A 27,746-nucleotide genomic window follows, 5' to 3' on the forward strand; every position below is an offset into this window, starting at 1 on the left:
ATATTGCTTTTGAAATAATCATATATTTCAAAGTAAAATGAAAATGCAAGCAAGCTTAAAGAGCGTTTCTTCTAAGTTGATTTCTTTGCTATCGTACCGTATTTTCTGCCAAGTACATATCTAGAACCCCCATAGATACAATCTCTGATTTCCATCCTAGTTCTGACCATTACATTCCCTCTGTTCATGCACTACAAATATAGAGGCAAATGGAATGGTCATCAAAGATTTACTCCTTAACACCCAACGCTGACACAATCTATCTCCCCAAAGGGCTCAAACTGTTGATTTTAAGAGCCATTAGGCAAGAAACGTTGGAAAGCTAGTGCTGAGTTGTATAAACAATGATCTGAAAGGAATGAAAATGATTGTGCTTTGCCAAGTCAGCAATCTAAGAATTCTGTTGAGGAAGCAACAGAACCTTATTCATATCAAGATTGTTTGTTATGTTTCCAATAAATCTAAAAATCAAAGAACCTATTTGGACAAGCCTGCTCCTTATTAATACTTTGGAAATGTCTTATCAGCAAAAGGCCTCTGAGGAATTGTTATCCTTGCTCAGCAGAGTGAAGAGGAGGGTTTTCACTTTTTGAACTAAAATTTTTGACTCTTTCCTAGCATGTGTTCAGTACGATAAAAATTCAATTCAATATTGACTTCCACATAATAAACAATCTATACTTATTCATTTGTCTGCTTCTACATATTTATATATTCACAGCATAGGCAATGATAAAAATGAGGAAAGGAACTTGGAAAATCATTCTCTAGTAACCAACTCTCCCAATCAATATATAAACTATAGCAAAGACAATTATGCCAAAGTTCCCCAAGGGATTTCTTTTTTCTTCCCACTGGTAAGCATAAAGAGCACTCACAGAAACTGAAAGCAATACCAACCCAATTTCTGTCACTTGGAAATAGCTTAGGAGTGTTTGTGTTGGATGGACACATGCATACCTTCAGTGTCCTCCATGAAGAAAGGCAACAGCTTGCTTCTTCATTCCTTTCTCATCTTCTGGATGACATCTCTCATAGTTACTAGATAACTGTACTTCAGTCATTTCAATTCAAACCTCACTTATGCATTTAGAAGAAAGTAGTCTTTGTGTTTTGTACTCTGCTTCTCCATTGATCTTTAAGTGAAGTATGCGATCAGCTTAACACAGATCCAAAATGCAAAACGAGGATTCCTCTGTGAGCAAAACTCCGCCACAGCTGACCTGGGAAAGAAAAAAATACTGGTATCAGGTATTCAAGGGTTAAAATTAGAGACAGATCATGGCTGAGTATCAACAAAAAATGTACAAAAGAGGAGTAACTAATTCAAAAGATGCCTTGATCTCATTCAATTTAGGACCAAACGAATTTCATACTGCGGTAGACATTATCAGTGCTAATATGCAGGTCTCCCTCCTGGATATAGAACACTGCCCTTCCAGGCACCCTGGTGACCAGGCAGGGCCTAATAACCAGTTCTGGTCAATGTTATGAGCGGAAGTGCTAGGTGCCTCTTTCAGGCAAGCAGGAATATTGAATTACTGGCATAAGACTCTCCAGAGCTCTCCACCTGCTGTTTTTAGCATATAAACACCTTATAAAATGGCAGCATCATGAGGTGGTGGCTCATTCTCCATCACAGGTCCCTGAATGATTGTGAAAGGCAGAGACCCACTACTGGACCTCATTGGGTGCATTCTTTTTGTTTTTCGTTTTTGTTTTTGTTTTAATTTATTGGGGTGACAATTGTTAGTAAAATTACATAGATTTCAGGTGTACAATTCTGTATTACATCATCTATAAATCCCTTATGTGTTCTTCACCACCCAGAGTCAGTTCTCTTTCCATCATCATATATTTGATCCCCCTTACCCTCATCTCCCACCCCCCATCCCCCTTACCCTCTGGCAACCACTAAACTATTGTCTGTGTCTATGAGTTTCTGTTTCTCATTTGTTTGTCTTGTTCTTTTGTTGTTTTTGGTTTATATACCACATATCAGTGAAATCACATGGTTCTCTGCTTTTTCTGACTTATTTCGCTCAGCATTACACTCTCAAGATCCACCCAAGTTGTCACAAATGTTCCTATATCATCTTTTCTTACCGCCGAATAGTATTCCATTGTGTATATATACCACAATTTCTTTATCCATTCATCTATCGAAGGACATTTTGGTTGTTTCCATATCTTGGCCACCGTAAACAAAGCTGCAACGAACATTGGAGCACACATGTCTTTATGTATAAATGTTTTCAGATTTTTTGGGTAGATACCCAGGAGAGGGATTGCTGGGTCATATGGTAATGCTATTCGTAATTTTTTGAGGAACCTCCACACTGCCTTCCAAAACGGCTGCACCAGTCTGCATTCATTGGGTGCATTCTTGATTTAAGCCACTGAGATTTGAGGGATCTGTTACCTCTGTATAACTCAACCTGTCTTGACTGACACATATATTTAACTATCATGGTATAGATGAAAGATCTTGTTGATGTCATCATTAGGGCCAGCAAAGAGGAGTTGGGGGCTTAGTATTATCATTTCGAATCTAGAATAAAGCTCATGACATAGCTGCCTATGCAAATAAACAAGCATAGAAATAAATAGGTGGTTACAAAGAATTTTATAGCTAATTCACATAAACTAATAACTGTGTTTTTCAATTTGCCTTTTATTTCCAAACACTTTTATTTTTTAATGAGTAATATTTAAAGGGGGAAGAAGATAGAGATAAAAATATAAATTCATCCTTATCAAGTTAGCAGCATATATATAAGAAGAGTGTTTTCTATTTTAGTATTGGGAACGAGATATTAAGTCAACATGACATGTTTATAAGCCGCAAGATGTATCATAAAACATCAGAATACATGCTTAGCCTGAGACAGTGCTATTCTAATGAGACAATTAGCTAGTGTACTAGATATTTTCTATTTGCTTAATGCAGATCCATTTTTTTCTCTTTCCACCCTGCTCTTACCCGGCAGACTCTCATGCATTTTGAGTGCTGGTTGAGGTCAGCCAACAGAGTTGCTCAAGCAGAAAATAAAGTAAAAAAGGAAAAGAATATGGTCAGGGTATTATTCCCCTAATTCCCTCCTTGGAAAGTCACCTCAGCCTAGCTGTGCCCCTCAAAAAAGAGGCATTGGTCTCTCAAGGCAATGTGCCCTATTTCATCCTTCTGGCTTTCTGTAACCTCCCCTCCCCTTGTCACTTCCAGCCTAAGGACAGCAGCAGCTTCACTATTACGAGCTCTGGGTTCCTACACTATCTTTGTGAGTCCCCTATACATCACTCACAAATTTGTAATTAATCCCTCATCGAATATCCTAATTTGTAAACGTCATGTATTTCCTTTTGGGACCCTAGCTGATTCAGCTAGCCTGTTGCTTACTGTACCAAAAGATTAATGATGATAAACAATTGTGCCTGAAATAAACAGAGGCCATGCAGATGAAATTAGCAGTGAATTGCAGTGCGATTTTCCCTACATGATGGGAAACTACATGGGTATTTTGCATATATATATATATATATATATATATATATACACACACACACACACACACACACACACACACACGCACACACACATTTATGTAGATGTACATAAATGCCTATATACAGATATGTAGACAAGTACACACACACACACACACACACACACTTAGTTCCTCACACAGAACACATGCTGGGCCACTTTAGCAGGTAGCAGAAAGCTAAGGCAAGGAGTGTGCACTGTGAATTCACTGTCCTGAGGGGAAGAAAGGGAGCCATACACATCGAGCCATGCTGAACATAATGTTCTGTTGACAGAACCATCTTCCCAGCAGCTGGAGTTATCACTGAGCTAACCCAGAAAGACAGCAGGGCTGGGAGCGAAAGCCATTCACCATGCACATCAGGAACGGTCAGTGGGTAAAAGGGCCAGAATCAGCGGATTTCCTGCGAGATAGCTGGAAGCAGCTGGCCTGATACAGTCTTGAGGAATGGCATTTCTAAGAGGAGTCTAGCAAACACTGAGAAAGTTTCATATCTGAATATTTATACAATCTTATCTTTCTTATCACCTTCCAAACTTCAACTCTGTTAATTAGTCTGTGGATTAGTACATGTAAAAACAGAACATGTAATTTTAGAGGAACAAATCTTCTAAAAACAAACAAACAAACAAAACTATCAATTTCTATCACACACTTGGGACAATGGCCAATATCTACCACCATCATTTCACTGTTCTTAAAATACATACGTTTTCTCAAGACTCAGGAAATAATGAACTATAGGGCTAAACAATCCACACAAAGAACAGAAATAATGGGTTTGCTTATTTATATCACATTATTTTAGAAAGTAATACCCAACACCTTCCAAGAAATCAGAAAACAGACTAAAATTCCACAACTTGGCAAAATTCCACACCTTGATTTTCCTATGTTTTTTAAACCTTAGCAATTGACTTGAGACCCCTCAGAGTGGCTAAGCATCCACTGTTTATGTCAATTTTGTGGCAAATGGAATAGTATGCACTGGATTTTCCACAAGTTGGACTATACATTAGTCATTTAGTGTGTTCACTCATAAGACAGTCTTTAAATTTCATCTCTCATAAAAAAAAAATTGTTTATAAATTAACAAGGCAACGCTCTTACGAAATTATCTTTAATTTTATTTTTATAATACAGCTCTGATATTACATAGCAAGTGATATCGAATAGTAGATATATGAAAAAATTAAACATAACTAAATATGACTACTGTATCATTACTTCAAGGTGTAAATGATAAAATTATGTTTTTGTATTTGTACTGTTGTCTTGAAGTTCTGAGGGTGGATAAAGGTAAAATAATAAGTGATATAGGGAAGTAAGTATTGGAATACATAAAATTAATTTGACATCCTACAGAATTTTATGACCGATCAGACTTAATAAAAGAAACGTTTATGCATTGGTTCGTTCTGGCTATTGAGTTGGGGAATAAAGTATCTAACATTATTTTTGCCATTTAATCACACTTGATTTTAAAAAGAGAAGAATAACATAATATATTATTTATAAAAGAATCCAATTTGTTATTTCACCAGGGCTATCACTTCATGTTTATATAGTAAAATACTTTTGTAAAGAATCTTCACGTAAAAACTGCAATAAACTAGATGGGAGAACAAACCAACTTTTGCAACAGAACCAGTTGACAAAATTGCCCCACAAATCCCCCAATACAAGCAGGTAACAATAGACTAACAACATCCTTAGGATTTACATGATGTCAGTGTCTGTGTGGGAGAAGACAGAGGGAAGCAATGAGGTGTCTGATGGGACTGAAAAATGAAAGAACGAAATAGTGCACAGGTATCCCCTGGGAAGCCAGACCAGACCATTTGAAAACAGCAACAAGAACTGGAAAGCATTTTATAATAGTATATTTTATAAAGTATAGTAATTTTATAAAATTACTATACTTTAAAGAAAAAAATATTTGAGTGTCTAGGCAAAAAAAGATAAAACTTTTAAGGGGAAATGTAGATTATATACACATTTTCAACAGCAATGCCCTATACCAGAAGGAAAAAGAGTATACGTTATTCAAGGAAAGAAGGTGCAAGCATAGTTATTGTATCTAGTAAAACTGCTTTATAAGTATAGGGATCATACCCAAGCCGTTATCAGCATAAATGAATTCAAGAAAGATTATTTCCATGACTCTGTCCTACAGAAGAATTTTATATAGTCTAAATGTCTAGAAAGACATCCACATAAAGATTATTGATAAACATTAAATATGTATATACTTGCTCATAGAATTATGACTAAATAAGAATTAAAGGGAATAATTCATTCTTTCCAGCTATCATATTGGAAGTGGTAGCATTAGAATTATCATCCTGAGATTATTGTGTATGGAATATGAGATGTTCTAATTTTATTTTCCGTTATACCTTAAGATTTAGTCCTTAAGAATTCAGTGTTGGAGACAGGCGATTCAGATGTATTCTAGAAGATGTCAAGTAAAAGCTCTAAAGTATTGAATTTCAATTTGAATTGGAAGTATCAGAATAAATTCTGTCCCCTGAAAAGGCCTAGAAACAATGACCAATTTCATAGCAATGTGCCTCTATGGTCCCAGGTTGTTATCTTGAAATACTTAAAGAAATTAGAGGTACTTAGAGAAATGGTTGATTCTAGGTCTAAGCAAGAAACATACAAGACGACCCCAAAATATTTTGTCATACTATGGTGGGTTGAATAATGGCCTCCAAAGATATCTAGTCTCAATCCCTGGAACCTATGAATGTTACCTTATATGGCAATAGGGACTTCGCAGGTGGAATTAGGTTAAAATGTTTGAAGTGAGGAGATTATCCTAGATTTTCCATGAGGGCCCTGAACATAATTATAAATGTCCTTGTAAGAGGAAGGTTGGACACAGAAGGCGGCAAAGTGCAAACTGAAGCAAGATGATAGATACACTGCTGGGTTTGAAGATAAAGGAAGAGGACATGAGCTGTGGGATACAAGGAAATCCTCGAAAAGCTGGAAAATGGAAGAACCAGGTTCTCCAAAAGAGCCACTGGAGGGAGAATGGCCCTGATGACATTTTGATTTGGGTCTAGTAAAACAGATTTTAGATTTCTGACCTCCAGAACTGTAAGAAAATAAATGTGTGTTGTTTTAAGCCACCAAGTTTGTGGCCATTTGTTGTAGCAGCCATAGAAAACTAATACCCATAACAAATAAGAAGGATGTGATCTAGGACTAGAGTCTTGTCAAAGAACACAAAAACCAGTTTGCAGAGCCTCTCAATGGCCAAAATTAGGAAAATTGGGACTTTAATAGGGAGACTAATTACAATAGATTGAAAGTCATCAAATATATTTAAATTCATTAGTTCATAATTTTAAAATTAATTGGATACCTTTGGAAGATGATAGGAAGCAAAATCTTTATCTGAAAAAATGCTGAGTAAATGGAAAGAATCAAGTATTAAGGCTTGCGCTACTATATGAAATGCATCACTGGATAACAAAATAGTAGATGAGGGGAAGCATCTCTTTAAAGAATTTCAGCTAATAAATGGAAAAGAAGTCATAGAATATTGTCATTTGGCAACCTCCAACATATTAGTGGATATAGGCATAAGCACCAGTTGTTATTATCATCAGAGAAAAAAAAAAACAAAAAAACAAGACAACCAAATATTATATACTTCCTGGTGACAAGCACATCACCACCTATAGTCCTATCAAGGAGATTGAACCAGATTTCTCACCAAGCTCTGGATCCGGCTGTCAGTTTGCAGGAAACAGAGACAAGAAACAGGCTGAACTGCACCATGAGTGTGCAATCAGCAGCATCCAGACTGTGGGAAATTCTACAGGTCAAAGAACTCAGGTCTTTCAACAGATGAAGTGGTAAGGAAAAGAAAGGACTGAAGAGGGGATGTGGGGATTAAAAATTTTGAAAGACATATCTAATGTTTTCAAAAGTGGATATGACTAAACTAGTGTCTACAGATGCACACTAGTGATAAACGTTTTAATACGCAACAACGTGGTAATGTTAGTATAATGGTTATTTTTTGTTGGAAGGTGATTATGACAGGATCTAGTCACATGGGAGGCAGATGTGTTTCTTGACCTGGGATGACTGTAGGAATTCCTTAACTATGTATTTGTTTTACGTGGTTTTCTCTAGCTATGCTTTATTTTACTATAAAATGATTTTTAAAAAAAAGAAATACAAAGAGTAAGAAGGAGCTATAAAACAGCACTCAGTTTTATTGTTTCTAAAACTGCTCTAGAGAAATGGTTGATTCCAGATCTAGGGACATAAATATTCAAGATGAACCCAGAATATGTTGTCATACTAAACAAGACCATTTGAACCACTCTTCCCTTCTACATCACTTTTGATTAGCAGGTAGTATGTGTAAAGTTAAAAATAAGTGACAAATTGGAAGGAATGTATGTAATATATAAAGGATCAATACCAATACAATAGTAAGAACTTCTAAAAAATCAATAAGAAAAACATAACGATCGCAATAAAAAACGGAAAATCATAACAGGAGTTATATAAATAGACAATAAATACATGGAAAAACATTTAACCTTGCTAAGTATCAGGAGAATCCAAATTGAACACAACTTAACAGAAAAATAGGATTGAATTTTAAACCCCAAATATAAAAGATTGAAAATATCCAGCATTGGCAGGAGTGTGAGCAAATGAGTACTGTTATATCCAGCAGTGGGATGTAGATTAGTGCCACGTTTTAAAGACTCATAGAATAGTATCTTCCAAAATTTTAAAGGTACCTACCCTTTGACCACTTCAAGATATCCATTCTTCAGAAATGTGCACAATATACACGTATAAATATCACTGAAACATTGTTTCAAAAGTTGAACAATGGCAAATTACCTAAATACCCCTCAATAGGAAAATGACTAATTATAAAACCATTTTATGGATATAAAGCCATAGATAAGAAGAACGAGATGGATCTCTTTACCTATGCGGATTCCCAAAATATGTTTGTTGTGGGGAAAAGGAAAATATCAGAACAGCATATACAATTTAATACTCCCCAAAAAACTCTTATTTTCACTTGTACATACATGTAAATAAAAAATATCTGGAAGGCCACACAGGAAACCCTCAACTCAGGACAAGAAGTGGGAAATAGTAATGAAGAAGGCCTTTTACTTTTTGTTCTACACTTTTATGTTGATCAGACTCACATATTTCTTGTATACTTATAAAAGACAAACAAGAATTACCACATAAATGCTGGCCAAAAAACTCCAATTTCTTTTCCTATACATATTTGGATTTATCGTTGTATTTTACTTATTATGGAGCTTGCTTCCATTTGATTTCCACCTGGATGGGATTATATCTAAATTCAAACTAGAGACTGGTTTTCTTGAAACATCCACAACTTGGTGATGTCACAGTCTTGGGGCCCCGGCTACATGCTGATTACAAACCAACAACCAGCCCATTCCCAGTTCCTGGCTCATTTCCTGAAGTGGAAGTCTGATTTCAAATGAACACCAAATAAGAAATGTTTATGTGTGCATATCATGCACTTAATACATATTACATAAGATGGGAAAAATTATTAAGATCATCTGGCTTGATATTTTTATTTTATACCAGAGAAAACTAAGGCCCAGAGAGGAAAAACTGACTTGCCTAAAGTCACATATCTCCACATATTGTCATCATTTGTGTAAATGTTTTTCTCTCTGGGTGCAGGGATTGTGGTTTATTCATTTTGAACCTTTAGCACAGTACCGAATGTGGTAAGCACTCCATAAAGTTTTGATGAATATGTCAACAAAAGTCTTATTACGGACAGAGTTAACTCCATTTGTTCATCTAACAAATACTCACTGAACACCTCCATGTGCCAATCACCATTCTGCTCTTTGGCAAAACTCTATTGGACAAGATGGACCTCCTCTTAAGGAATTTGTAGTCTTCCTTGGGGTAGGGCTGGGGGAATGAAACACAGAGTGGTAAGTGCTATATCAAGAATTTTAAAAGGATGATGGTGATGGACAATGAATGGCTGACTACATTAGACTGCATGGTAAGGCATGGCGATTGCATAGTTCAGTGTTTGTGTTTTTTGTTGTTTTTTGTTTTTGTTTGTTTTCAACCACAGCATGCTGCTTGGGAGAAAACGCTATCTGGATCTACCTGTATATGACATATAGGGTTTTTCTGAAAATTGGGCCATTTAAAAAAATTGCATTGTATTTCCATTGACTTATGTTTCACCCTACTCCAGAGATTTTTTAAAGTTTCTTATTGATCTCCCTAGGCATGGCTCTTCAGACAAGCTATAAATTTATTTACTTCTCTAGCCTCAGTCAAATAATTAACAATTTTTAAATGAACTCTTAGTTAAGACTAGAATTTATAACTTAAAGGATTTAAGTTGTGTGTATGCTTTGGTGACTAAAATAATCACCTTTTTACTTATATGTCTTGGAAAATTTGGGGTTAATGTGTAGGTAGGGCTCCCCCTCCCCCCCATAAAAATGAGATAAAAATGGAAGTTGTTCTACATGGAAAATATTTTTAACTACATCTTTCCCTGTTGCCTAGAAGCCTCAGCTTAGGTCCCAAAGCTAAAGACACTGGGTGTTACAAGTTCAACTATCTAAACTGAGCTGTCAGACCATTTATGCTGAACTCATCATCACATTGGCTCCATAGCCACCTGTCACCCACCCACAACCACCTTCTTCCCACCGATCTATGAAAAAGGGTGAGAGCAAAGGGGAGAGGACAATGGTGCCAGGTCAAGAGGCTCCAAGGGCTCCAGCACAGCCCTGAACCAGAGCGCAGGGGAAGGAAATCTTGGGAGAAATTTATTACTTGCCCCGAACCAGGGGTCACAGAACTTGGTTTAAGACTCTCAACTGAAGTTGTCAGCTGGCCCTGACTGTGGGTGAGAAGAGCCCTGGGTTGGAGCAGGTACACATCCACCAATGCCAGACAAGAGCTCTGCCTGCAGGGAACCAAATTCTCCAGAAAGAGGTTGCAGTGAACCACCAGCGGCTGGCCCTAAAGTCTAAAAGCATCAGAAAAAAAAAAAAAAAAAAAAATCACCCGCACCACGGAACTGAAGATGGAAATTTTCCTGTGGTGAAGCTTCCTAAGAACTCGCCAGAGTGGCCTATGAGAGGAAAAGCATTTGGGCAGCTGACGTGCAGAAGCACCAACACCAGCTTGATCTGTTCAGACACACATACCTCGTTCCCTCTCAGTCCTCTTTCTAATCTTCACCCCAGAAGAACCAGAAACAACCTGAGGATAGGGCTGAAGATGTGGAAAACCCAGAAAGTGTAAACAACAGGGAAATTAGCTCCTCTTGCCTACTGTGTGTTTCCAAGCCTGGGTCAGGAGAAAGCTAAAAAGGGGAAAGTTTTTATTGGGTAAGAGACAGACACTTGGCTTTAGGCAAGACTGAACTTTCTAATGTCTGAAAATGATACTGTCTCTAATTCCACAATATGACTAGAAAACTAGGAGATCTACCCAAGCTGGTTTCCTGGGGTGGAGAAGGGAGATCAGACAGAAAAGGCTCAAGAACAAGGTAAAAATAAATAATGAAATGAAGTTGCTTCCTGCTGGCATCCTACCAATAGAACTAGGGTACATGGTAAATGTGTTCTAGATGTAATGCCCACTTTTCTTTTCATATCAGGAGCGGATGGTTGCAACAAAATTATAGAATAGTGTAGATTTTACTCACCATTCATTTGTAGCCCCAAACTACAATAGCTGCCAGGCTCTTTTAAAAATACTCATTTTCTCTGTTCAAAGCTGTCAGATACAAACTCTTGGGTTGCAGCCTGATGTAAAATTAACTACCAAGCAAATTTCTACTGCCAAGAATAAAAACTTAGAACCATAAAGTGTGGATGGTTTACTGTGCTATAGTTAATTTTATAGTTAGCATTATTACTTTCCTTCCTAAGGGCACAATATTAGGCTTGGGACATATTGCTCAGCGCTAAGCAGTCACAGAGCAACATATTTGTGGAAGCTATCGAGACTGTACTAGCTGGAGAGGAGGTATAGATAGTTACAGTGCATGAGCCCACAATTACAGAAGTCAGAGGACAGTGGAGTAGACAAGAAGACGTGCATCTGATTTTCTTGGGGCAGTATAGAATGTGGGATTTGTAAACCTTAGTTCTGATGGTACTGAGGTCTACAAAGACACCCTCCGCCATCACCTTGGCCCTTTATTTCAGCTACGAAGCAAGATGACGTTCTGCGCTGTTTCAATGAGAAATGGATTTTGTTTTCTATTTTCCAGTCTCTGTTTTAATTAAGAAACCTTACTACATGGAGACTTAATTTTTAAAAAATTCATTTTATAACCAAATTTGTGTCCCCTCCAGGCGTGGGCTGAGCTTGTTTTTAGTAAAATGTATTCTGTAGCCAACATCTTTTGTTCCTTTGCTGTGTCAAGACTTGTAGATACACACTTTTGCCATTGTGGAATTGGTTTCCAAGGTGGGAAACGAGAAAAATAGAGGAGTATGAAATGACTTATAGGAACCGAGAAACTGATTTCTTAAACACTTGTAACTTCCTGGAGTTTGCTCATGTTATTATCCCATTTCTTTCCCCCCTTGTGATGATTAGTTGTTAAACCAATGAAATGAAAAACATTGCGGGTTCTGTTTTTCGGGTACAGAAAGCGAAGGAGTACGAAGGACTACATCTAAATCCTCAGCCAAAATCATGGAAAGAGGAAACACACACACACACACACAGTTTACAATGGCATCATCCAACAAGGAATGATTCCAGGCCTGGATAAAAAGGAAGACCTTCAGCAGAAAACCCCAGGGCCCTAGGACCAGATCTAGGCCAGAATGGACTGAGTGAGAATATCACTCAGTGACTATCACTCCACAGCAGTTACAAGTACATACATAATGGGAAAGACGGCCAACCCTTGTTTTGCTTTCCCTTTTGGAGATAGTGTGGATGGGTTTGCATTTAAAGCACCATGCCACAGTAAGTACCACCCCACTCAGCAAGGTCATGGTACACAGAGATGTTTCTAATTGACTTTGTTTTGAAGGAGATATGGCCAGACCACTTCTCTCTACTCAAGAGTTCAGTAGAGAATGTCCCAGCATTTATTCTTGCTTGGGCCTATGGAGCCAAACAAACAGCCCCCTTAACCTGTAGAGCTAAAGTGATTCTCCAGGACTTGGTGTGTCGAACAGTCTCAAAAATCAAAGGACAATGGATACCAGAACTGGAAAGTGGATGGGAGAAATGACAACTACTTGAGTCATCATACAGAGAAATGCCCTCTAAAGGAATGGTTTCGGTTTTTGCTGTCTCCCTCCCCAAAGCAAGCCCTCAAGAGGAAGGGGGAGGGGGGACTTGTGTACTTTGCATATATTTTGATATTTGTTTTCAAACGTCTTTTGAGAGCTTCAACACAATGGCCACAGGATGCTAGATACACACTGACAATTTTTAAAGTAATGACTACTCCTTCCAAACCAATCTCAGAAGCAACACAGAGTATAGTACTGTGAGGAATAATTCAGCAGTCCATAAAAACAATCCTGCTTTATGAAAGTGAGTGATACTCACGTATTTCAAGAAATAAGGAAATAGTCTCTATGTCTGAAGCAGTTATGGCTCATATGTCAGTATTTATACTAACCTAGATTATTCCCTCTTTAATTTTAAGTAACATAGTGTTGTCTGAACTTAGGTCCCTTTTTCTCTCTCTTTTTTTTTTTTTTTAAATGTACATTTGCTCCTGGCTCAACATCAATGCTGCAACACAGAAACACCCATGTTGGTAATTATATTTTCCTTCCTATGTGTTTCTTCCTTGTTGTGTTTCTTCTTTGTTGTGGATTAATTGTTATGATGTTTGTCATGAAAGGCAAGCAAATGAGATTTATGTTCATGGAAATAGAACAAGAATTTTGGAAACGTTTGTGATCAATCCCACATGTTTTGTTTGTGTAGCTTCATAAAGCTGGAATGGAATCTCATTTGGCAATTTCAGAAATGGAATTTTATATGGTCTGATATCATTTACTAATTTTCCAGAAGGACAGATTGCCTGAGCAAATGGGTAGTTTCTCTTAGGCCCCTAGAGTTCCATCTGATAACCCACTTTTGTGTAAGAGAATACACTGTTTATAGATAAAGGGAATTCTGACGTCACTTTTGTGTGGGTACCAGAAGGCAAGTGGCAGACACCACAGAACTCCTTATACAATTCTGGTATCAAGAGAGATAGATGACACCAGAATCCTAACCAATTAAAAGCACATAAACGTTTATGAAGCATGTAAAAGTTGTCATTATTGTTTCTTAAGTGTACTAGTGATAAATATAAAACAAAATATTCTGAATGTCTGCATCTGCATGGAGATGCTCCTGCTGGGAAGTTACTCCTCAATCGGGAAATTATTTTATTACTTGGTCTTCCAAATGCTGTTTGCCTTAAGGAAAGTGAAAACATTCATTCATTTGGGCCCGCCACCCCCTGCTGCTCAGGTGTTCATATTTAAATCCTCCAAAAGAGGTGTTTGTTCATCTAATTTTTAAAACTCTTGACAAACAGGAATCTCATAACCTTCTCATCATACTAACATGCTTCCTACATACAAATTTGCTCTTTGGGTTACTACCAAACTCACTATAGCCAGAGTGGCCCCTATCATGGCAGCAGATAGATGTAGTGATTAATGATGGACTGACAGTGCGTGATAGAGGACAAGCAGCTAGTGGTAGGAAATCAAGGAATATTGGGACTGGCTCCTGGGGCATGGCACACAGAGTGGGTCTCAGAATGGATGGCCTTTATCAGAATCACCTGGAGAGCTCATTAAACAGATTGCTGGACCCACCCCTGAGTCTCTGATTCAGTTATGTCTGTTGTAATGTTAACGTTTGAAAGTTTGCATTATTAAAAATTTCAGAAACAGAAACTCATAGACACAGACAATAGTTTAGTGGTTACCAGAGGGTAAGGGGGGTGGGGGGTGGGAGATGAGGGTAAGGGGGATCGAATATATGGTGATGGAAGGAGACTCTGGGTGGTGAACACACAATGGGATTTATAGATGATGTGATACAGCATTGTACACCTGAAATCTAAGTAATTTTACTAACAATTGTCACCCCAATAAAAATAAAAAAAATTTCCCAGTGAGGCTGATGCTGCCAGTCCAGGGACCACATTTTAAGAACCACTGGCCTACAGTATTTGCTCCTGCAAAAGCCCTGGCCTCCTGAGACCCAGGAATTCGTACAATATAAAGACAGACAAATCTTAAAGGGGGGGGGGAAAGGTTGCTTTCATTTCTCTGAGAAACATTTTTCACATACCATAAGGATTAGATTTGCAACCATTTGTTTCTCTTAATAAAGGAGCTAATTAATTGCCCTGATGCAAAAAAAAAAAAAAAAAAACCCAAATGGGTACAGCCCAGACTGGAGTGTTATCTTCCTAAGTATGTACATTTCAAGGAGGAATAAGGCCCAGAAGCTGGAGACATCTCTTGGTAGTACAAGCCAAGATACACAGGGCATTCTGGCTCCTGGGTAGATTTTATTTATAAATCAGAGGGTTTGAGTAAGGATTCAAGCCCATCATGTTTCCAAGGAGACCTTTTCAGGAGGGGAGAGGGACAGCTGCCTCCTTCCCATTATAATCAAAGAAAAATCATTTTCCTTGTCTCTCACTTTATGAAGTGTCCAGCCACTCAAGTAGGTCATTTGGCCTGACTTTTATCACATCACCCCAGAGGTGAGTTCTGGGGCAAGAGGGGCTGATGGGTTTAAGAAATCTCTGTCTTATCCAGAATACTTTGTGTATGCTTTGGGGATAAAATTAATAACTAATACGAAAAACCCAACCCTACATCAGCTCTACTGTGGTTAGGATGCCTGGCCCCTCCTGATGAGTCAGCATTGCACCCAATTAATTCTGTACAAGGAATATCGCAGGATTTCATCCAAATGATTTCTATCTGGTAGGAAAAAAGTAACCCCATGTTACAGTTTAATGCCTTTTAGGCCTTTAACCAGTTTCCAATCTAATTCAGCAACCTCATTCTAACATTCTCTTACTGAATTTCCTATAAACGTCTAGTTTCTCCAAATGCTCTTGGAATAAGCCTTCCATCTTCCTGGTTCCTTCACTAATTGATGAGTTGAGTGAAATTGTTGACAGGTATTTATATTTGTACACTTTCTACTATTTGAAAATTATATTTACAGGCGGGTCCAACAACCATTAGTCCAACAGAACCTATAGCAACTGGGCCGGCCCCTGGTCTGTGCTGCTGTTGTATCTCTATTTCCCACTCATGGAAGTGCGAGCTCTTCTCTTGACAAAAAAGGACTCAGCTTACTTGGGCAAGCACCACCACCTCTCTTCTGTCAATGTGCATTCTCTCCTGCCTGAAGTGGGGGAGGACTGTAACCCCTACATCTGCTCTTTGGCAAAAGGACCTCCTAGCACTTCTAGGTAGCACAATCCCAGGTGCCCTCAAACAGTCGCATCAAATTCCATCTAAATGATGCCTTCTGGAGTTGTGCAATGTGGGTGGCTCTAGATGGACCCCACTGGGTCTTGTTCAGGGAAGACAGAAAGGATCATTATAATGTATTTGTATTTTATCCATACTCTATGAGCCTGTGGTTGTAGGACTACCCACTCACCCAGAGGAAGAAGAACCTACTCTAGGTAAATATCTGGAATAATTAATGAAGAAAGAGGAAGTTATAGGCTGCTTACGTGTGTATAATGAATGAACTTCTGTCTTTTCCAATTTTCTTGCTTTCATGCAGAAAATCATTTCCTTCTCCACGTACATAAATGTATTTACTCACTTCTTGACTCTCAAGCACTGAAGAAGCACAGAGGCCATAAAGGTAGGGCAAGCTCAGCTGTGTCTACTCATTCCTTCCCCAAGCACTTCTGCCTCAACGCAAACTGTGTCTTCCATCCAGCTGTATATGGTTTGTAGTGTAACATCCTCTGGTAGGAATGATTTGCTAAATTGTTGTTGGGTGTGGAGCCATTGAGGCCTAGATAGTCAACGACACTCAGAAATGTATCCTCATTGCAACCACAGAAGGATTCTGTTGAGAGTATCACTCATTACATCACATGATGCCAGCTCCATCAAGACCTCAGAAAATACATGCCTCTCCCCAGCCTCAGGGATACTTCTGTACCTCTGCAGCCACAGATATGTTCACGTCTTATGTTCAAGTGGCCCCATATATACCTCTTTTCTGAATGATTCTAGTATATTGGACACAAACTTGAGGTCCTTTGTGGTTGCCATTTTTTTTAAACTATTGTCATTTCTTATGCCATTTTAATATTCATGCCTTTGTGTTGCTTTCATCTCTTTTCCTTTAAAATTATATTACTTTGCTTTCTATTGCTGTCTCTCTCCGTCTTCCTCCATCCCTCCTTTATACACACACACACACACACACACACCCATAAACTTAAGATATTAATGGGCAAGCAATAGAAGAAACTGAATTCTCTAAGTCCAGGATTTAGTACTCTAGCCTTCTATTAACTTATGTCCTCATGACTCCATACATTATTCATCCATGCCCCCTCCACCCTGTATTTTCTAATCTTCCATCCCTACTTTTATCATGACCACTAATCAGTTTATCCAATATTCAATAAATGTTCAAGAAATTCAATTATGCATTTCTTGATATTAGGTAGTTCTTTCAATGTTGTCAAGAAACTGGGACATATTGGGTAAGGAAACTCATTTGTTTGGGGGAAGTGGTTTACTGAATTAGTAGAAGTAATTTGTATAGGCATGCTTCTGTGCAATACAAGTAAAATTTATTACTGCAGCATATGTTTCTGATTGTGTTTTAAACTTTCACCGACCACCAGGACCATGTGAAGCACTAGAAGCAGCATTAGACCTAATTACAGCCCAGTGGGCATGCTGCCTAACATGGCCATTTTCTTACTTCTGTCTAATATAATTCTGTTTATTTGGCTTACCCTGTCAATTTAGGTTTTATTAGTCATCTCTTATTCATCATTATTTTTAAAGGTCTATATCTATCAGTAAAAATTCCCAAGCAACTCTAGTCATGTAAAGCAAAGAGATCTAATTTGTAGAAAATATCTGAGTCCCAATTTTGTTAAAAATTCTGAGATTTATTTCCTTAATAATGTATCAAGAAAATTTGAATAAGTCTTTTTATAGGTTTTAATGTTGTAAATTCTAGATGTTAAACTTTTTGCTTTAATTCTTGTTTATTTCCAGGAATACAAGGAACTTGGAAATTATTCCTTCAGGTACATATCTTGCTAATGCATTATAATTTCTTGTGTATTGTGATTACTCCTATAAGGGCAAGGAAAGGGTGAAAGTTACCCGTTCCTCTAAAATAGGCTGTGGTACCATGTTTTATACTTCATGAGTGCTATCTAAATATTAGCTGTCTGTCAAAGAAAGACACAGCTTCCAGGGACCACTTTCATCCTTCAGTCTCTCCACCGGCCATACCATGCCTTCCCCCGTGCCGCTGCAGCTCTCACTTTCCATGACCTGTGTTCCCTTTCAGCTTTTTGTGATCTTTGGCTCATATGCACATATGCAGACAACATAAGAGTGAGGAATCACTAACACCAAATGGGGGGATAGGGGGAATGGGAAAGCAGCAATACCTCTTCCTTTATTTAAACCACGTGGAGGCTCCCAAAAGAATCATGTAGAAATAAATCATATGGTTCAAAAGAACAGTTGTAGAAGTTCCCACACCAGGGCAATAGTGTAAAAAGAGAAATATAATTCATCCCTCAACCCCCACCCCCAACCTGGTGGTATTCCAAGCTCTTCCAAGTTCTAGTGCTGGATAAAGTTTTCGTGTTTGTCAGTGGCTCTTTTAAAATATTCCAGATAAGTTACAGCCATTTGAACGTGTTTCCTTTCTTGAAAATCCAAAAAGGAAGTGGTTGAAATCTAGGCACACTCCCCTTCCCCCCCGCGCCCACTTCTGAGACATATGAGTCACTCTAAAGCATCAGGAAAATTTATATTCTGGGAAAATTTCCATTCTCCCTTCCTTGCCTCATCTTTATTGTAATTAGAAACTCAATGAAAAGCTTCTGAGTACACCTAGCATATACAGACCACATGCATTTACTAGCTGTCGTGCGGGAGACCCTGCTCGCTGCGCCATTTGTCAGGCGGGGAGGCCTGCAGGGTCTCTGCTCCCGCTCCCCACACAAGAACGCAGGATATGGTGAGGCCAACAAGGAACACCCACGGAGCCATAGGTAGGGGAGTCATACCACTATATTCTCTCTGGCGGCACTATACTCTCACTGGAGGCTGGATCCACACCGTCCGCAAACCGCCATCCACGCTCGCCAGCCCAGCCGCCATCTTCTTGCCAGCCCCCATTCTTCTCTCCTCTCCTCTCTTTCCTCTCTCTCCTAGCATAGCCACAGCAGTTATATTAGTGGCCAATGGCTCACTGGTTACAGCTGACGGCCAACTAGCCACAGCTGATGGCCACGCAATCACAGTTGGCCATTTACTACCTGAGCCAGCACCTGTCTATGTGAGGCCGAGAGCCTGGAAACTGCTTTTTTGGGGCTCTGCCCCCACACTAGCTTACCCCATAAAACCCCCTAAAGTGATGTGGAAAGATGAAAAAGAAAAAACACACCCAAACACACAAAATAAAAAACAAAAAACTATGCCTGCATTAGTTCCCTGAAGCTGCTGTTTGTGGTAACAAATTAGCACAAACTTGGTGTCTTAAAATTAAATAAATTAATTCCCTCACAATTCTAGAGGCTAGAACTCTGAAATCAATATTATTGGGCAAAAATCAAGATGTCAGCAGGGCCTCTAGAGACTCTAGAAAAAAAGCCGTTCCTTACCTCCTCCCATTTCTGGTGGCTGCATCACTCTACTCTCTGCCTCCAGAATTACATTTCCTTCTGCTCTTCTGCCTGTAACAAATCTCCCTCTCCTCCTTCTTATAAGGATACTTGTGATTGCATATAGGGCCCACCTGGATATCCAGGCTATGCTCCCGTTTCAAGATCTTTAACTTAATTGCACCTGTCTAGTCTTTCTTTGTTTCTTTGCAACATAAGGGAACACAGTTTCCAGAGATTAGGACACAGATATCTTTTGAGGGGGCAAATTAGGCCTACCACATGCCTAAAACAATATCAAGGAATCAACAGCATCTAAAAAAAGCACAACTTTTTAGAGGATTAAAGTAGATGGAGCAATGGAGAAAGAACAGAAAAGAGGAAAAGAACAATATAAAAAGGGGGGAGGGAGCTGCTGCCTCTACCTCGTTTCTCTCTCCCAACCAACAGGGAAGTAGAGGTTATTCTCTGGAAAAATAAAGTCAGAAAGGCCTCAGAGCCATGGCCATCAGATACAATAGAGGAGGGGAATATGGCACACGACAAAAACTAGGGAATAAACTCAAAGTTTACACAGTGAACTAAGTGACTTGCAAACTCCTTCCTCTGACCCAACCCCAAAATGCCACATGTGGGGACAGACCCCCAAAAAGCAGTTTCCAGGCTCTCGGCCTCACATAGAAAGGTGCTGGCTCAGGTAGTAAATGGCCATCAACTGTGATTGGATGGCCATCAGCTGTGGCTAGTTGGCCGTCAGCTGTAACCAGTGAGCCATTGGCCACTAATATAACTGCCGTGGCTACGCTAGCAGAAAATGGGGGCTAGCGAGGAGGTGGTGGCTGGGCTAGCAAGAGTGGATTGCAGAGAGGCGGATGCCGCCAGCGAGAATATAATGGTATGACTCCCTCATCTATGTCTCTGTGGGTGTTCCTTTTGGGCCTCACCATGTCCTGCGTTCTTATGTGGGGAGCGGGAGCAGAGACCCCGCCGGACGCCCTGCATGACAAATGGTGCAGCGAACAGGGTCTCCCGCACGATACCACCATATAGCCTAGTCTGGGTACTGACGGATTCCTCTCTGGAAGAAACAGAACAATTTCAGGAAAAAAATGCACCTACAGATAACAACATTTGAGGGCATCCCATTGAAAAGACCAGAGCTTCCCTTAAGCCCTACAACAGCAGTTCTCAAATTTTTTTGGTATTAGCACTTCCTTAAACTCATAAAAATTATTGGAGACTCCAAAGAACTCTTGTTCATGCAAACCATAGCTATAAAATGTTATCGTTTTAGAAACTTTCTTTTAAAGTTATTGATTTGAGAAGACCCAGAATTAGGAGATCCAAGATAGCGGAGTAGATAAACACCATTCTTCTGTGAACACATTAAAATTACAACAAAATTCTAAAACAATCAACCTGGAGAATCATCTGAAGTCTGGCTAAACAGAAGTTTTATAACTAAGAATATAAAGAAGCCACATCGAAACTGGTAGGAGGGGCGGAGATAAAAACCGGGCTTGTCCCAAACCTCCCATGTATCAGTTGAAAACAGGAAAGGATACCTTGGCCATGGAGGTTCCCCCCAGAGGAGCAAAGGACCCAGCACCACTCCCACTCCAGGCTCCCGAGCCTGGAGTACTGGTGCCGGGAAGGAGCCCCCACATAATCTGGCTGTGAAAAACAGTGGGGATTCCAACCATGCAGGTGGGACGGAAGGCTGTGGGGAAACCTAGACATCCTCTTAAGTGGACCATATGCAGACTCACTTGCTTGCAGGCAGTCACCTTGGGCTCCAGCGGGGGGAGGTGAATTGGGGAGCATCAGAGACATATGGGGAGCAGACTGAGGGGTGTGGCTTAGAGTCCAGGGCTGGAGGACAGTTGCTATTTTCCCTGTATGGGTTCCTTCTCCTGTGTAGCTGGGCAGGCAGCTGCCATCTTTCCTGTGTTGACCCCGCCCCACCAAGGCCAAATCTAAATCTGATTGGCCTCTGCTGCTCCACCCTGCTAACTCCCTAAGACCCTGCTCCACCCAACTTCCCCAACTCTGGAAACACTTTCTCAGTGAGCAGCCAGTCCCACCCACACTGCACTCTTTCTTAGAAAACAATCAGAGTCTATGGGCCCCAGGCAGGCTATGATTGGCCTTGGTATGCTCTGAGACTTTTGCTGAGTAGTTCCAGGCCCAGCAGTGGCACCAAACCAGAATCTATATTAATCTGGTGAAACCAACTCTTCCCACTCTAGTGACTCCTTGAGACCCTGCCTCACTCAACTCATATACTGCATGAGATTTATCAGGGGCTGAACTTTAAGGGAGACAGCAGATAGCAGCAGGCCTTGGGGTGTCCTGGCTTTTTGCAGAGCTACCTCAGGCCCCGTACTGGTGGCAGCCATCCTATGTTTGCAGCATGGCCTCTCCCATGTGCCTCCATGTTTAGCACAGGCAATGAAAAGCTGTAGATCATTTTATAGCTCCTACCAAGTAGTTCCCACCTGGTCACAAGCAGTGGGTGACCTAGGCCTGCACCAGAGCCCCTCCCAAGTGTCTCCAGAACCAATATACCTGGAGACTGGCTTCAGACCACAGCAGAGTACCGCCCAATTAGCCCCACAAGCAACATACACAAAGGGTGGTCTCAACAGGCACCAGAGCCCACTAGAATGAATCCCACTCACTGGGGTAAGCCCCCTGCACAGCAGCCCATAAGTTGTGGACATGGCCAAACCCAGCCTGAGGGTCAATCCCACCTGTTGATAAGCCAATTAGCAATCAAGGCTCAACTATAACAAGGGGCACACACAACCCACACAAGGGACACTCAGAGAGCACCTGCAGCAGGTGACCAAGGAGACTGTGCCAGGGCCCCACAGGGCACCTACTACATAGGGCCACCTGGCCAAGACTGGGAGACATAGCAGATCTACCTCATAGATAGAAACAAATAAAGGGAGGCAGATAAAATGAAGGAAGAAACAAAGAAATCTGTTTCAAATAAAGGAACAGGAGAAAACTCCAGAAAAAGAACTAAATAAAGTAGAGGCAAGCAACCTACCATAGACAAAGTTCAAATCAACGGTTGTAAAGATGCTCAAGGAACTTAGTGAGAACTTCAATAAAAAGATAGCAAGCATAAAAAAAGACATAGAAACCATAAAGAAGAATGAGGCAAAAGTGAAGAGTACAAAAACTGAAATGAAGAATGCACTAGGAGAAATCACCAGCAGACTAGATGAAGCAGCAGATGAAATCAGCTATTTGGAAGACAAAGTCGCGGAAAACACCCAATCAGAACAGAAAAAAAAGAAAGAAAGAAACAAAAGCATCCAAAAAAATGAGGATAGTTTAAGAGACGTCTGGGACAACATCAAGCCTAACAACATTTGCATCATAGAGGTACTAGAAGGAGAAGAGAGAAAACAAGAAGAACCTAGTTGAAGAAATAATGACTGAAAACTTCCCTAACCTGGCCAAGGAAATAGACATACAAGCCCAGGAAGTGCAGAGTCCCAAACAAGATGAACCCAAACAGGCCCACATGAAGACACATTATAATTAAAATGGCAAAGGTCAAAGACAAAGAGATAATACTAAAAGCAGCAAGAGAAAGGCAACTAGTAAGTTATAAGGGAGTCCCCATAAGATTGTTGGCTGATTTCTCAACAGAAACTTTGCAGGCCAGAAGGGATTGGCAGGAAATAGTCACAGTGATGAAAAATGAGGACATACAACCTTGGTTACTCTATCCAGCAAGGCTATCATTTAAAATATAAGGTCAGGTAAAGAGCTTCCCAGACAAGAAAACGCTAAAGGAGTTCATCATCACTAAACCAGTATTACATGGGATGTTAGAGGGACTTCTTTAGGATAAGAAAAAAAATGAAGATCAAAATTATGAATAATAAAATGACAGGAGCTACATATATATCAAAAATTAATTTCAATGGATTAAATTATCCAATCAAAAGACATAAGACAGCTGAATGGATAAGAAAACAAAACCCTTACATATGTTGCCTACAAGAGAATCAGTACAGATTGAAAGACATACACAGAGATGTGAAGTAAAGAGATGGAAAAAGATAGTTCATGAAGATGGAAACAAACAAAAAAGCTGGAGTAGCCATACTTATACCAGACAAAATAGACCTTTAAACAAAGGCTAAACAAGAGACAGAGAAGGACCCAGTAATCCCACTCATGGGTATTTATCCAAAGAAACCCAAAATGCTACTTCAAGAAGACGTGTGTATCCATATGTTCATTGCAGCATTGTTTACAATGGCCAAGATGTGGAGGCAGCCTGGGTTTCCGTCAATGAAAGACTAGATAAAGAGGAGGTGGTACGTATATTCAGTGGAATATTACTCGGCCATGGAAGGGAATGTGTTCTTGCCATCTGCTGTGGCATGGATGGACCTGGAGGGTGTTGTGCTGAGTGGAGTATGTCAGAGAAAGACGGATGCAACGTGATTTTACTTAAAAGTGGAATCTAAAGAATGAAACAAACAAACAAAACAGAAACAGACTCACAGATACAGAGAACAAATGGGAGGGGTTGGAGCTGTGGGTGTAAAAAGGGAAGGGATTAAGAAGTACAAATTGGTTGTTACAAAGTAGTCATGGGGATGTAGGGTACAGCATAAGGAATATAGTCAATAATATTGTAATAACTATGTATGGATCAGATGGGTACTAGATTTGTTGGGGTGGTAGGTGGGAGGGGGTTGGGGACAGGTGAAAAAGATGAAGGGATGAAGAAGTACAAAATGGTAGTTACAAAATAGTCATGGGGATGTAAAGTAAAGCTTAGGAAATCTAGTCAATAATATGGTAATAACTATGTATAGTGCCAGGTGGATACTAGACTAGTGTCAGGGGGATCACTTCTTAAATTATATAAATGTCTAACTACTATGCTGTACCCCTGAAATTAATATAAAATAATATTGAATGTCAACTGTAATTGAAAAATTAAAAGGGTGGAGGGAGGTGAAGGGCAATTAGTGGTCCAAATTTCCAGGTATAAAACAAATAAGTTATGGGATGTAACATACAGCATAGGGAATATAGTCAATAATACTGTGACAGGTATGGTGTCAAATGGTTGCTGGACTTATCATGGCGATCACTTCTTTAGGTATATAAATGTTGAACAACTATGGTGTACTCCTGAAACTCATATAATATTGTATGTTAGCTATATTTTTAATTAAAAATATTTTGAAAAAAGACCCAGAATTAACCCCCCAAAAAGTTATTAATTTGTTTCAAGATAACAATGAGAAACCCACTACATAAAATAAATAATGTATTTTTTGAAAATAACTATATTATCCAAAACAAAAAAGTTTTCATGGAAATTTTAGTGGTATTTTTGACAAACTCTTTAATGTCTGTCATTACAAAATACAACTGGGTTCTAATATCTGCTTCTGCATTTAACCTGTTGCAACGTGTTGTTTTGGTTGAAATATATGAAGAAAATGCAGCCTCACACCAATATATAGTTGCAAAAAGGAAGAGTATTTTAAAAGCCTTTTCAGATAATTGTGGATTTAAACTACATCACCACTTGAAAAACAGTAGTTTCTTAAAGGTTAGTTGCAAGGCAGAATCTGAAACCATTATCAGTGAACTTTTGGTCCTCTGTTACATTGAAGTCCATTGGTCTCTTCTGCACTTTTAATGTATATTTTACCCATGCATAATTTTGTGACATCATGCATTTATCATTTGAAAAATCTTTGCTCACTGATTTATATACATCTTCCAAATATTGACACAACATTGTATAATATAAAAAAACTACATTTGTTAATATTACCACTGATCTCATCAGAATATTCTGTAAGTATTGGGAAGCCGTCAATGACCAATACAAGTTTTCCAAACTTCTGGTTTTTCTTGAAAGCTTGAATTTTATCACTGTCACTAAACATTGACAGTTGTTTTTCTTAAAGTGATGGGTTCACTTTATTCATTTTCAAGAAAGTGTGTGCCAAATGCCCAAGTGTAAATAACCATAGTTTATCTGTCATTTTTTCAAGTAAAAATGGTTTCCATGAAAAAAAAAATACGGTGAATTCAACTCTCAACTCAAATAATTGCACTAGAGCTTTTCTTTGATACAGCCATTGTGTTACAGTATGCAGCAAAACTGCTGTAGGCATACTCACCAAATATTACCAAATATTAAAAGATGTGTACTCTATTCCTAAGCTTTACAGCTTCACCAAGGTTACCCTTAAATGAAACCAGCATATATTTTACAACAGAGCGTGGTGATGAAGAATATTGGTATAGCTTGTTGCCACTTCCTTTGTTCATGGCAAAGTCTTTAGCAGTTTCATCCATCAAAATTTTGCAATATGTTGACAGTGCAAATGTCAACACAGTGAAAAGGCAAATAAAATCTGGTATTAATATGAAAATATTTTTAAGGTTATGAACTTCCTACAATGGTTTCTGAGATCTCAAGGGTCCTTGAACAACACTTTGTGAACCATTGTCCTATAATATAATGAATAAACCCTGTCTTCATGTTCTGAAAATCCATTGTGCATTTAGTCCTTTACTTAAAAATATGAAGAGTTAATTAAAAATCACCTTTGTGTTGAGGGTTTCCAACCACCCTTAGGCTCAATGATTCACTAGGGCTCATAGGACTAGAAAAGCTGTTATACTCATGGTTATATTTTATTACAATGAAAGGATATAGATTAGAATCAGCACATGGACAAAGTCCAAGAAAAACCAGGCACAAGCTTCCATTTGTCACCTCCCAGTGGAGTCATATAGAGATGCATTTAATTCTAGCAATGATATGTGACACATGATAAGTGTTGCTTGCCAAAAGGGAAGCTCACTTGAGCCTTGGTATCCAAGGGTTTTATTGGGGGTCAGTCACGTAGGCAGGTAGTACCTATATGATTGATCTCAGCCACTCAGACTTCAGCCTCCTTCCCCAGAGTAAAACCAGGCTTTCACCATAAATCACAGTTAGCATACACTATCGGATCAAACAGGTATAGTGTGGCCCAAGGCCTCAGGCATACAAAATCAATCTTATGAGGCAGAATTCAGAATCCAATGGCTCAGAATTTATCTTCTAGCAGCCATCCAAGGGCCAGTCCTGAAGACAGGCCTTTCTTTGAAATGCACAGGATTTAAGCAACCCAGGCTTGCCAAGTTAATCCTTTTCTGCTAAACCTGCCTCCAACATGAAAGAAAAAAATAAAGACAAAGAGTTGTCAAAAACATAAAGAGACAGAAACAAAGCAAAAGCAGAGAAAATGTCAAATAAATTATAAATAATATCCTCAGTGAGGTAAGAATAGATATTACATTCATAAAACAATAGGAGGAAGCTACACAATGCTCAGAGGAGAAGAAAAAGCTTCTGGAAATTAACCATCATAAAACATCCAAAATAAAGAAATCAATCAAATGGTTGCAAGTTAAAACAGAAGACATCACCAAGAAAGAAAAACAAAAAAATAAATACATAGAAAATATGATAGAGGTTAAAAATAAAATCCTTCTAGATTTGATCTAGGATAGCTCATGAATAATAATACTAAAATATTAGAAAGCAGGGAGGTTAGTGGAGAGAAATAGTTCGAAAAAGTAATATAAGACATTTTCCATAACTGAAAGAAAAAAGAGTCTACATTTGAAGGGGTCGACCAAGTGACTAGAGCAATGAAAGAATATTCATCATTACAAAATTTCAGAATGTCAGGGATAATGAGACCCTAAAAGACCCAGAGAGATAAACCCTGTCGATACAAAAGAATGGGAATCAGAGTTGCATCAAATTACACAACCGCAGTACTGAATGCTAGAAGACAGTGGAGCAATGCTTCAAAATCTAAGGGGAAAAATATTTTTCCTAGTTATAATCCTGTTCCAAGCCAAAATATCAATTACGTGTGAAGATAAAATAGAGACACTTTAGACACGAAAGAGGTTTTTAAAAATGAATCTCCCCACGCACCCTTCTGAAAGATCTGCTTCAGCAAACAAGAGAGTCAAGAAAGAGAAATTCATGCATTTTAGGCTCCGACAAAGTGGCTTCAACAAAGGAGAGTAAGAATGTCAAAGAAAAGTCCAGAATGACCCCATGCATCATTCTGTAGGATGATCATACGACCTGTGGTTGCTGGGACAGTACCAATTTACACAAATTGGTCACAAAACCTCCTTTAACTCTCAGCAGTATCTAGGTTTGACAGTAAATTATATGATCACTTTAATTATAAGTC

At 39.0% G+C, this 27,746-nt stretch overlaps 1 long non-coding RNA gene across 2 annotated transcripts in view; it reads right to left on the bottom strand.

The window, feature by feature from the left end:
- LOC141570676 (uncharacterized) overlaps positions 1-27,746 on the bottom strand; it is a 202,951-nt gene that overhangs the window by 119,023 nt on the left and 56,182 nt on the right. For both annotated transcript variants that reach the window (XR_016020709.1, XR_016020708.1), the window contains exon 4: positions 961-1,223. This is a non-coding gene — a long non-coding RNA (uncharacterized LOC141570676). The remainder of the gene's footprint in view (positions 1-960; positions 1,224-27,746) is intronic.

The sequence above is a fragment of the Rhinolophus sinicus genome, chromosome 3, assembly GCF_057876585.1.
Source record: "Rhinolophus sinicus isolate RSI-liver-muscle chromosome 3, RSI-T2T, whole genome shotgun sequence".
NCBI lineage: Eukaryota > Metazoa > Chordata > Mammalia > Chiroptera > Rhinolophidae > Rhinolophus > Rhinolophus sinicus.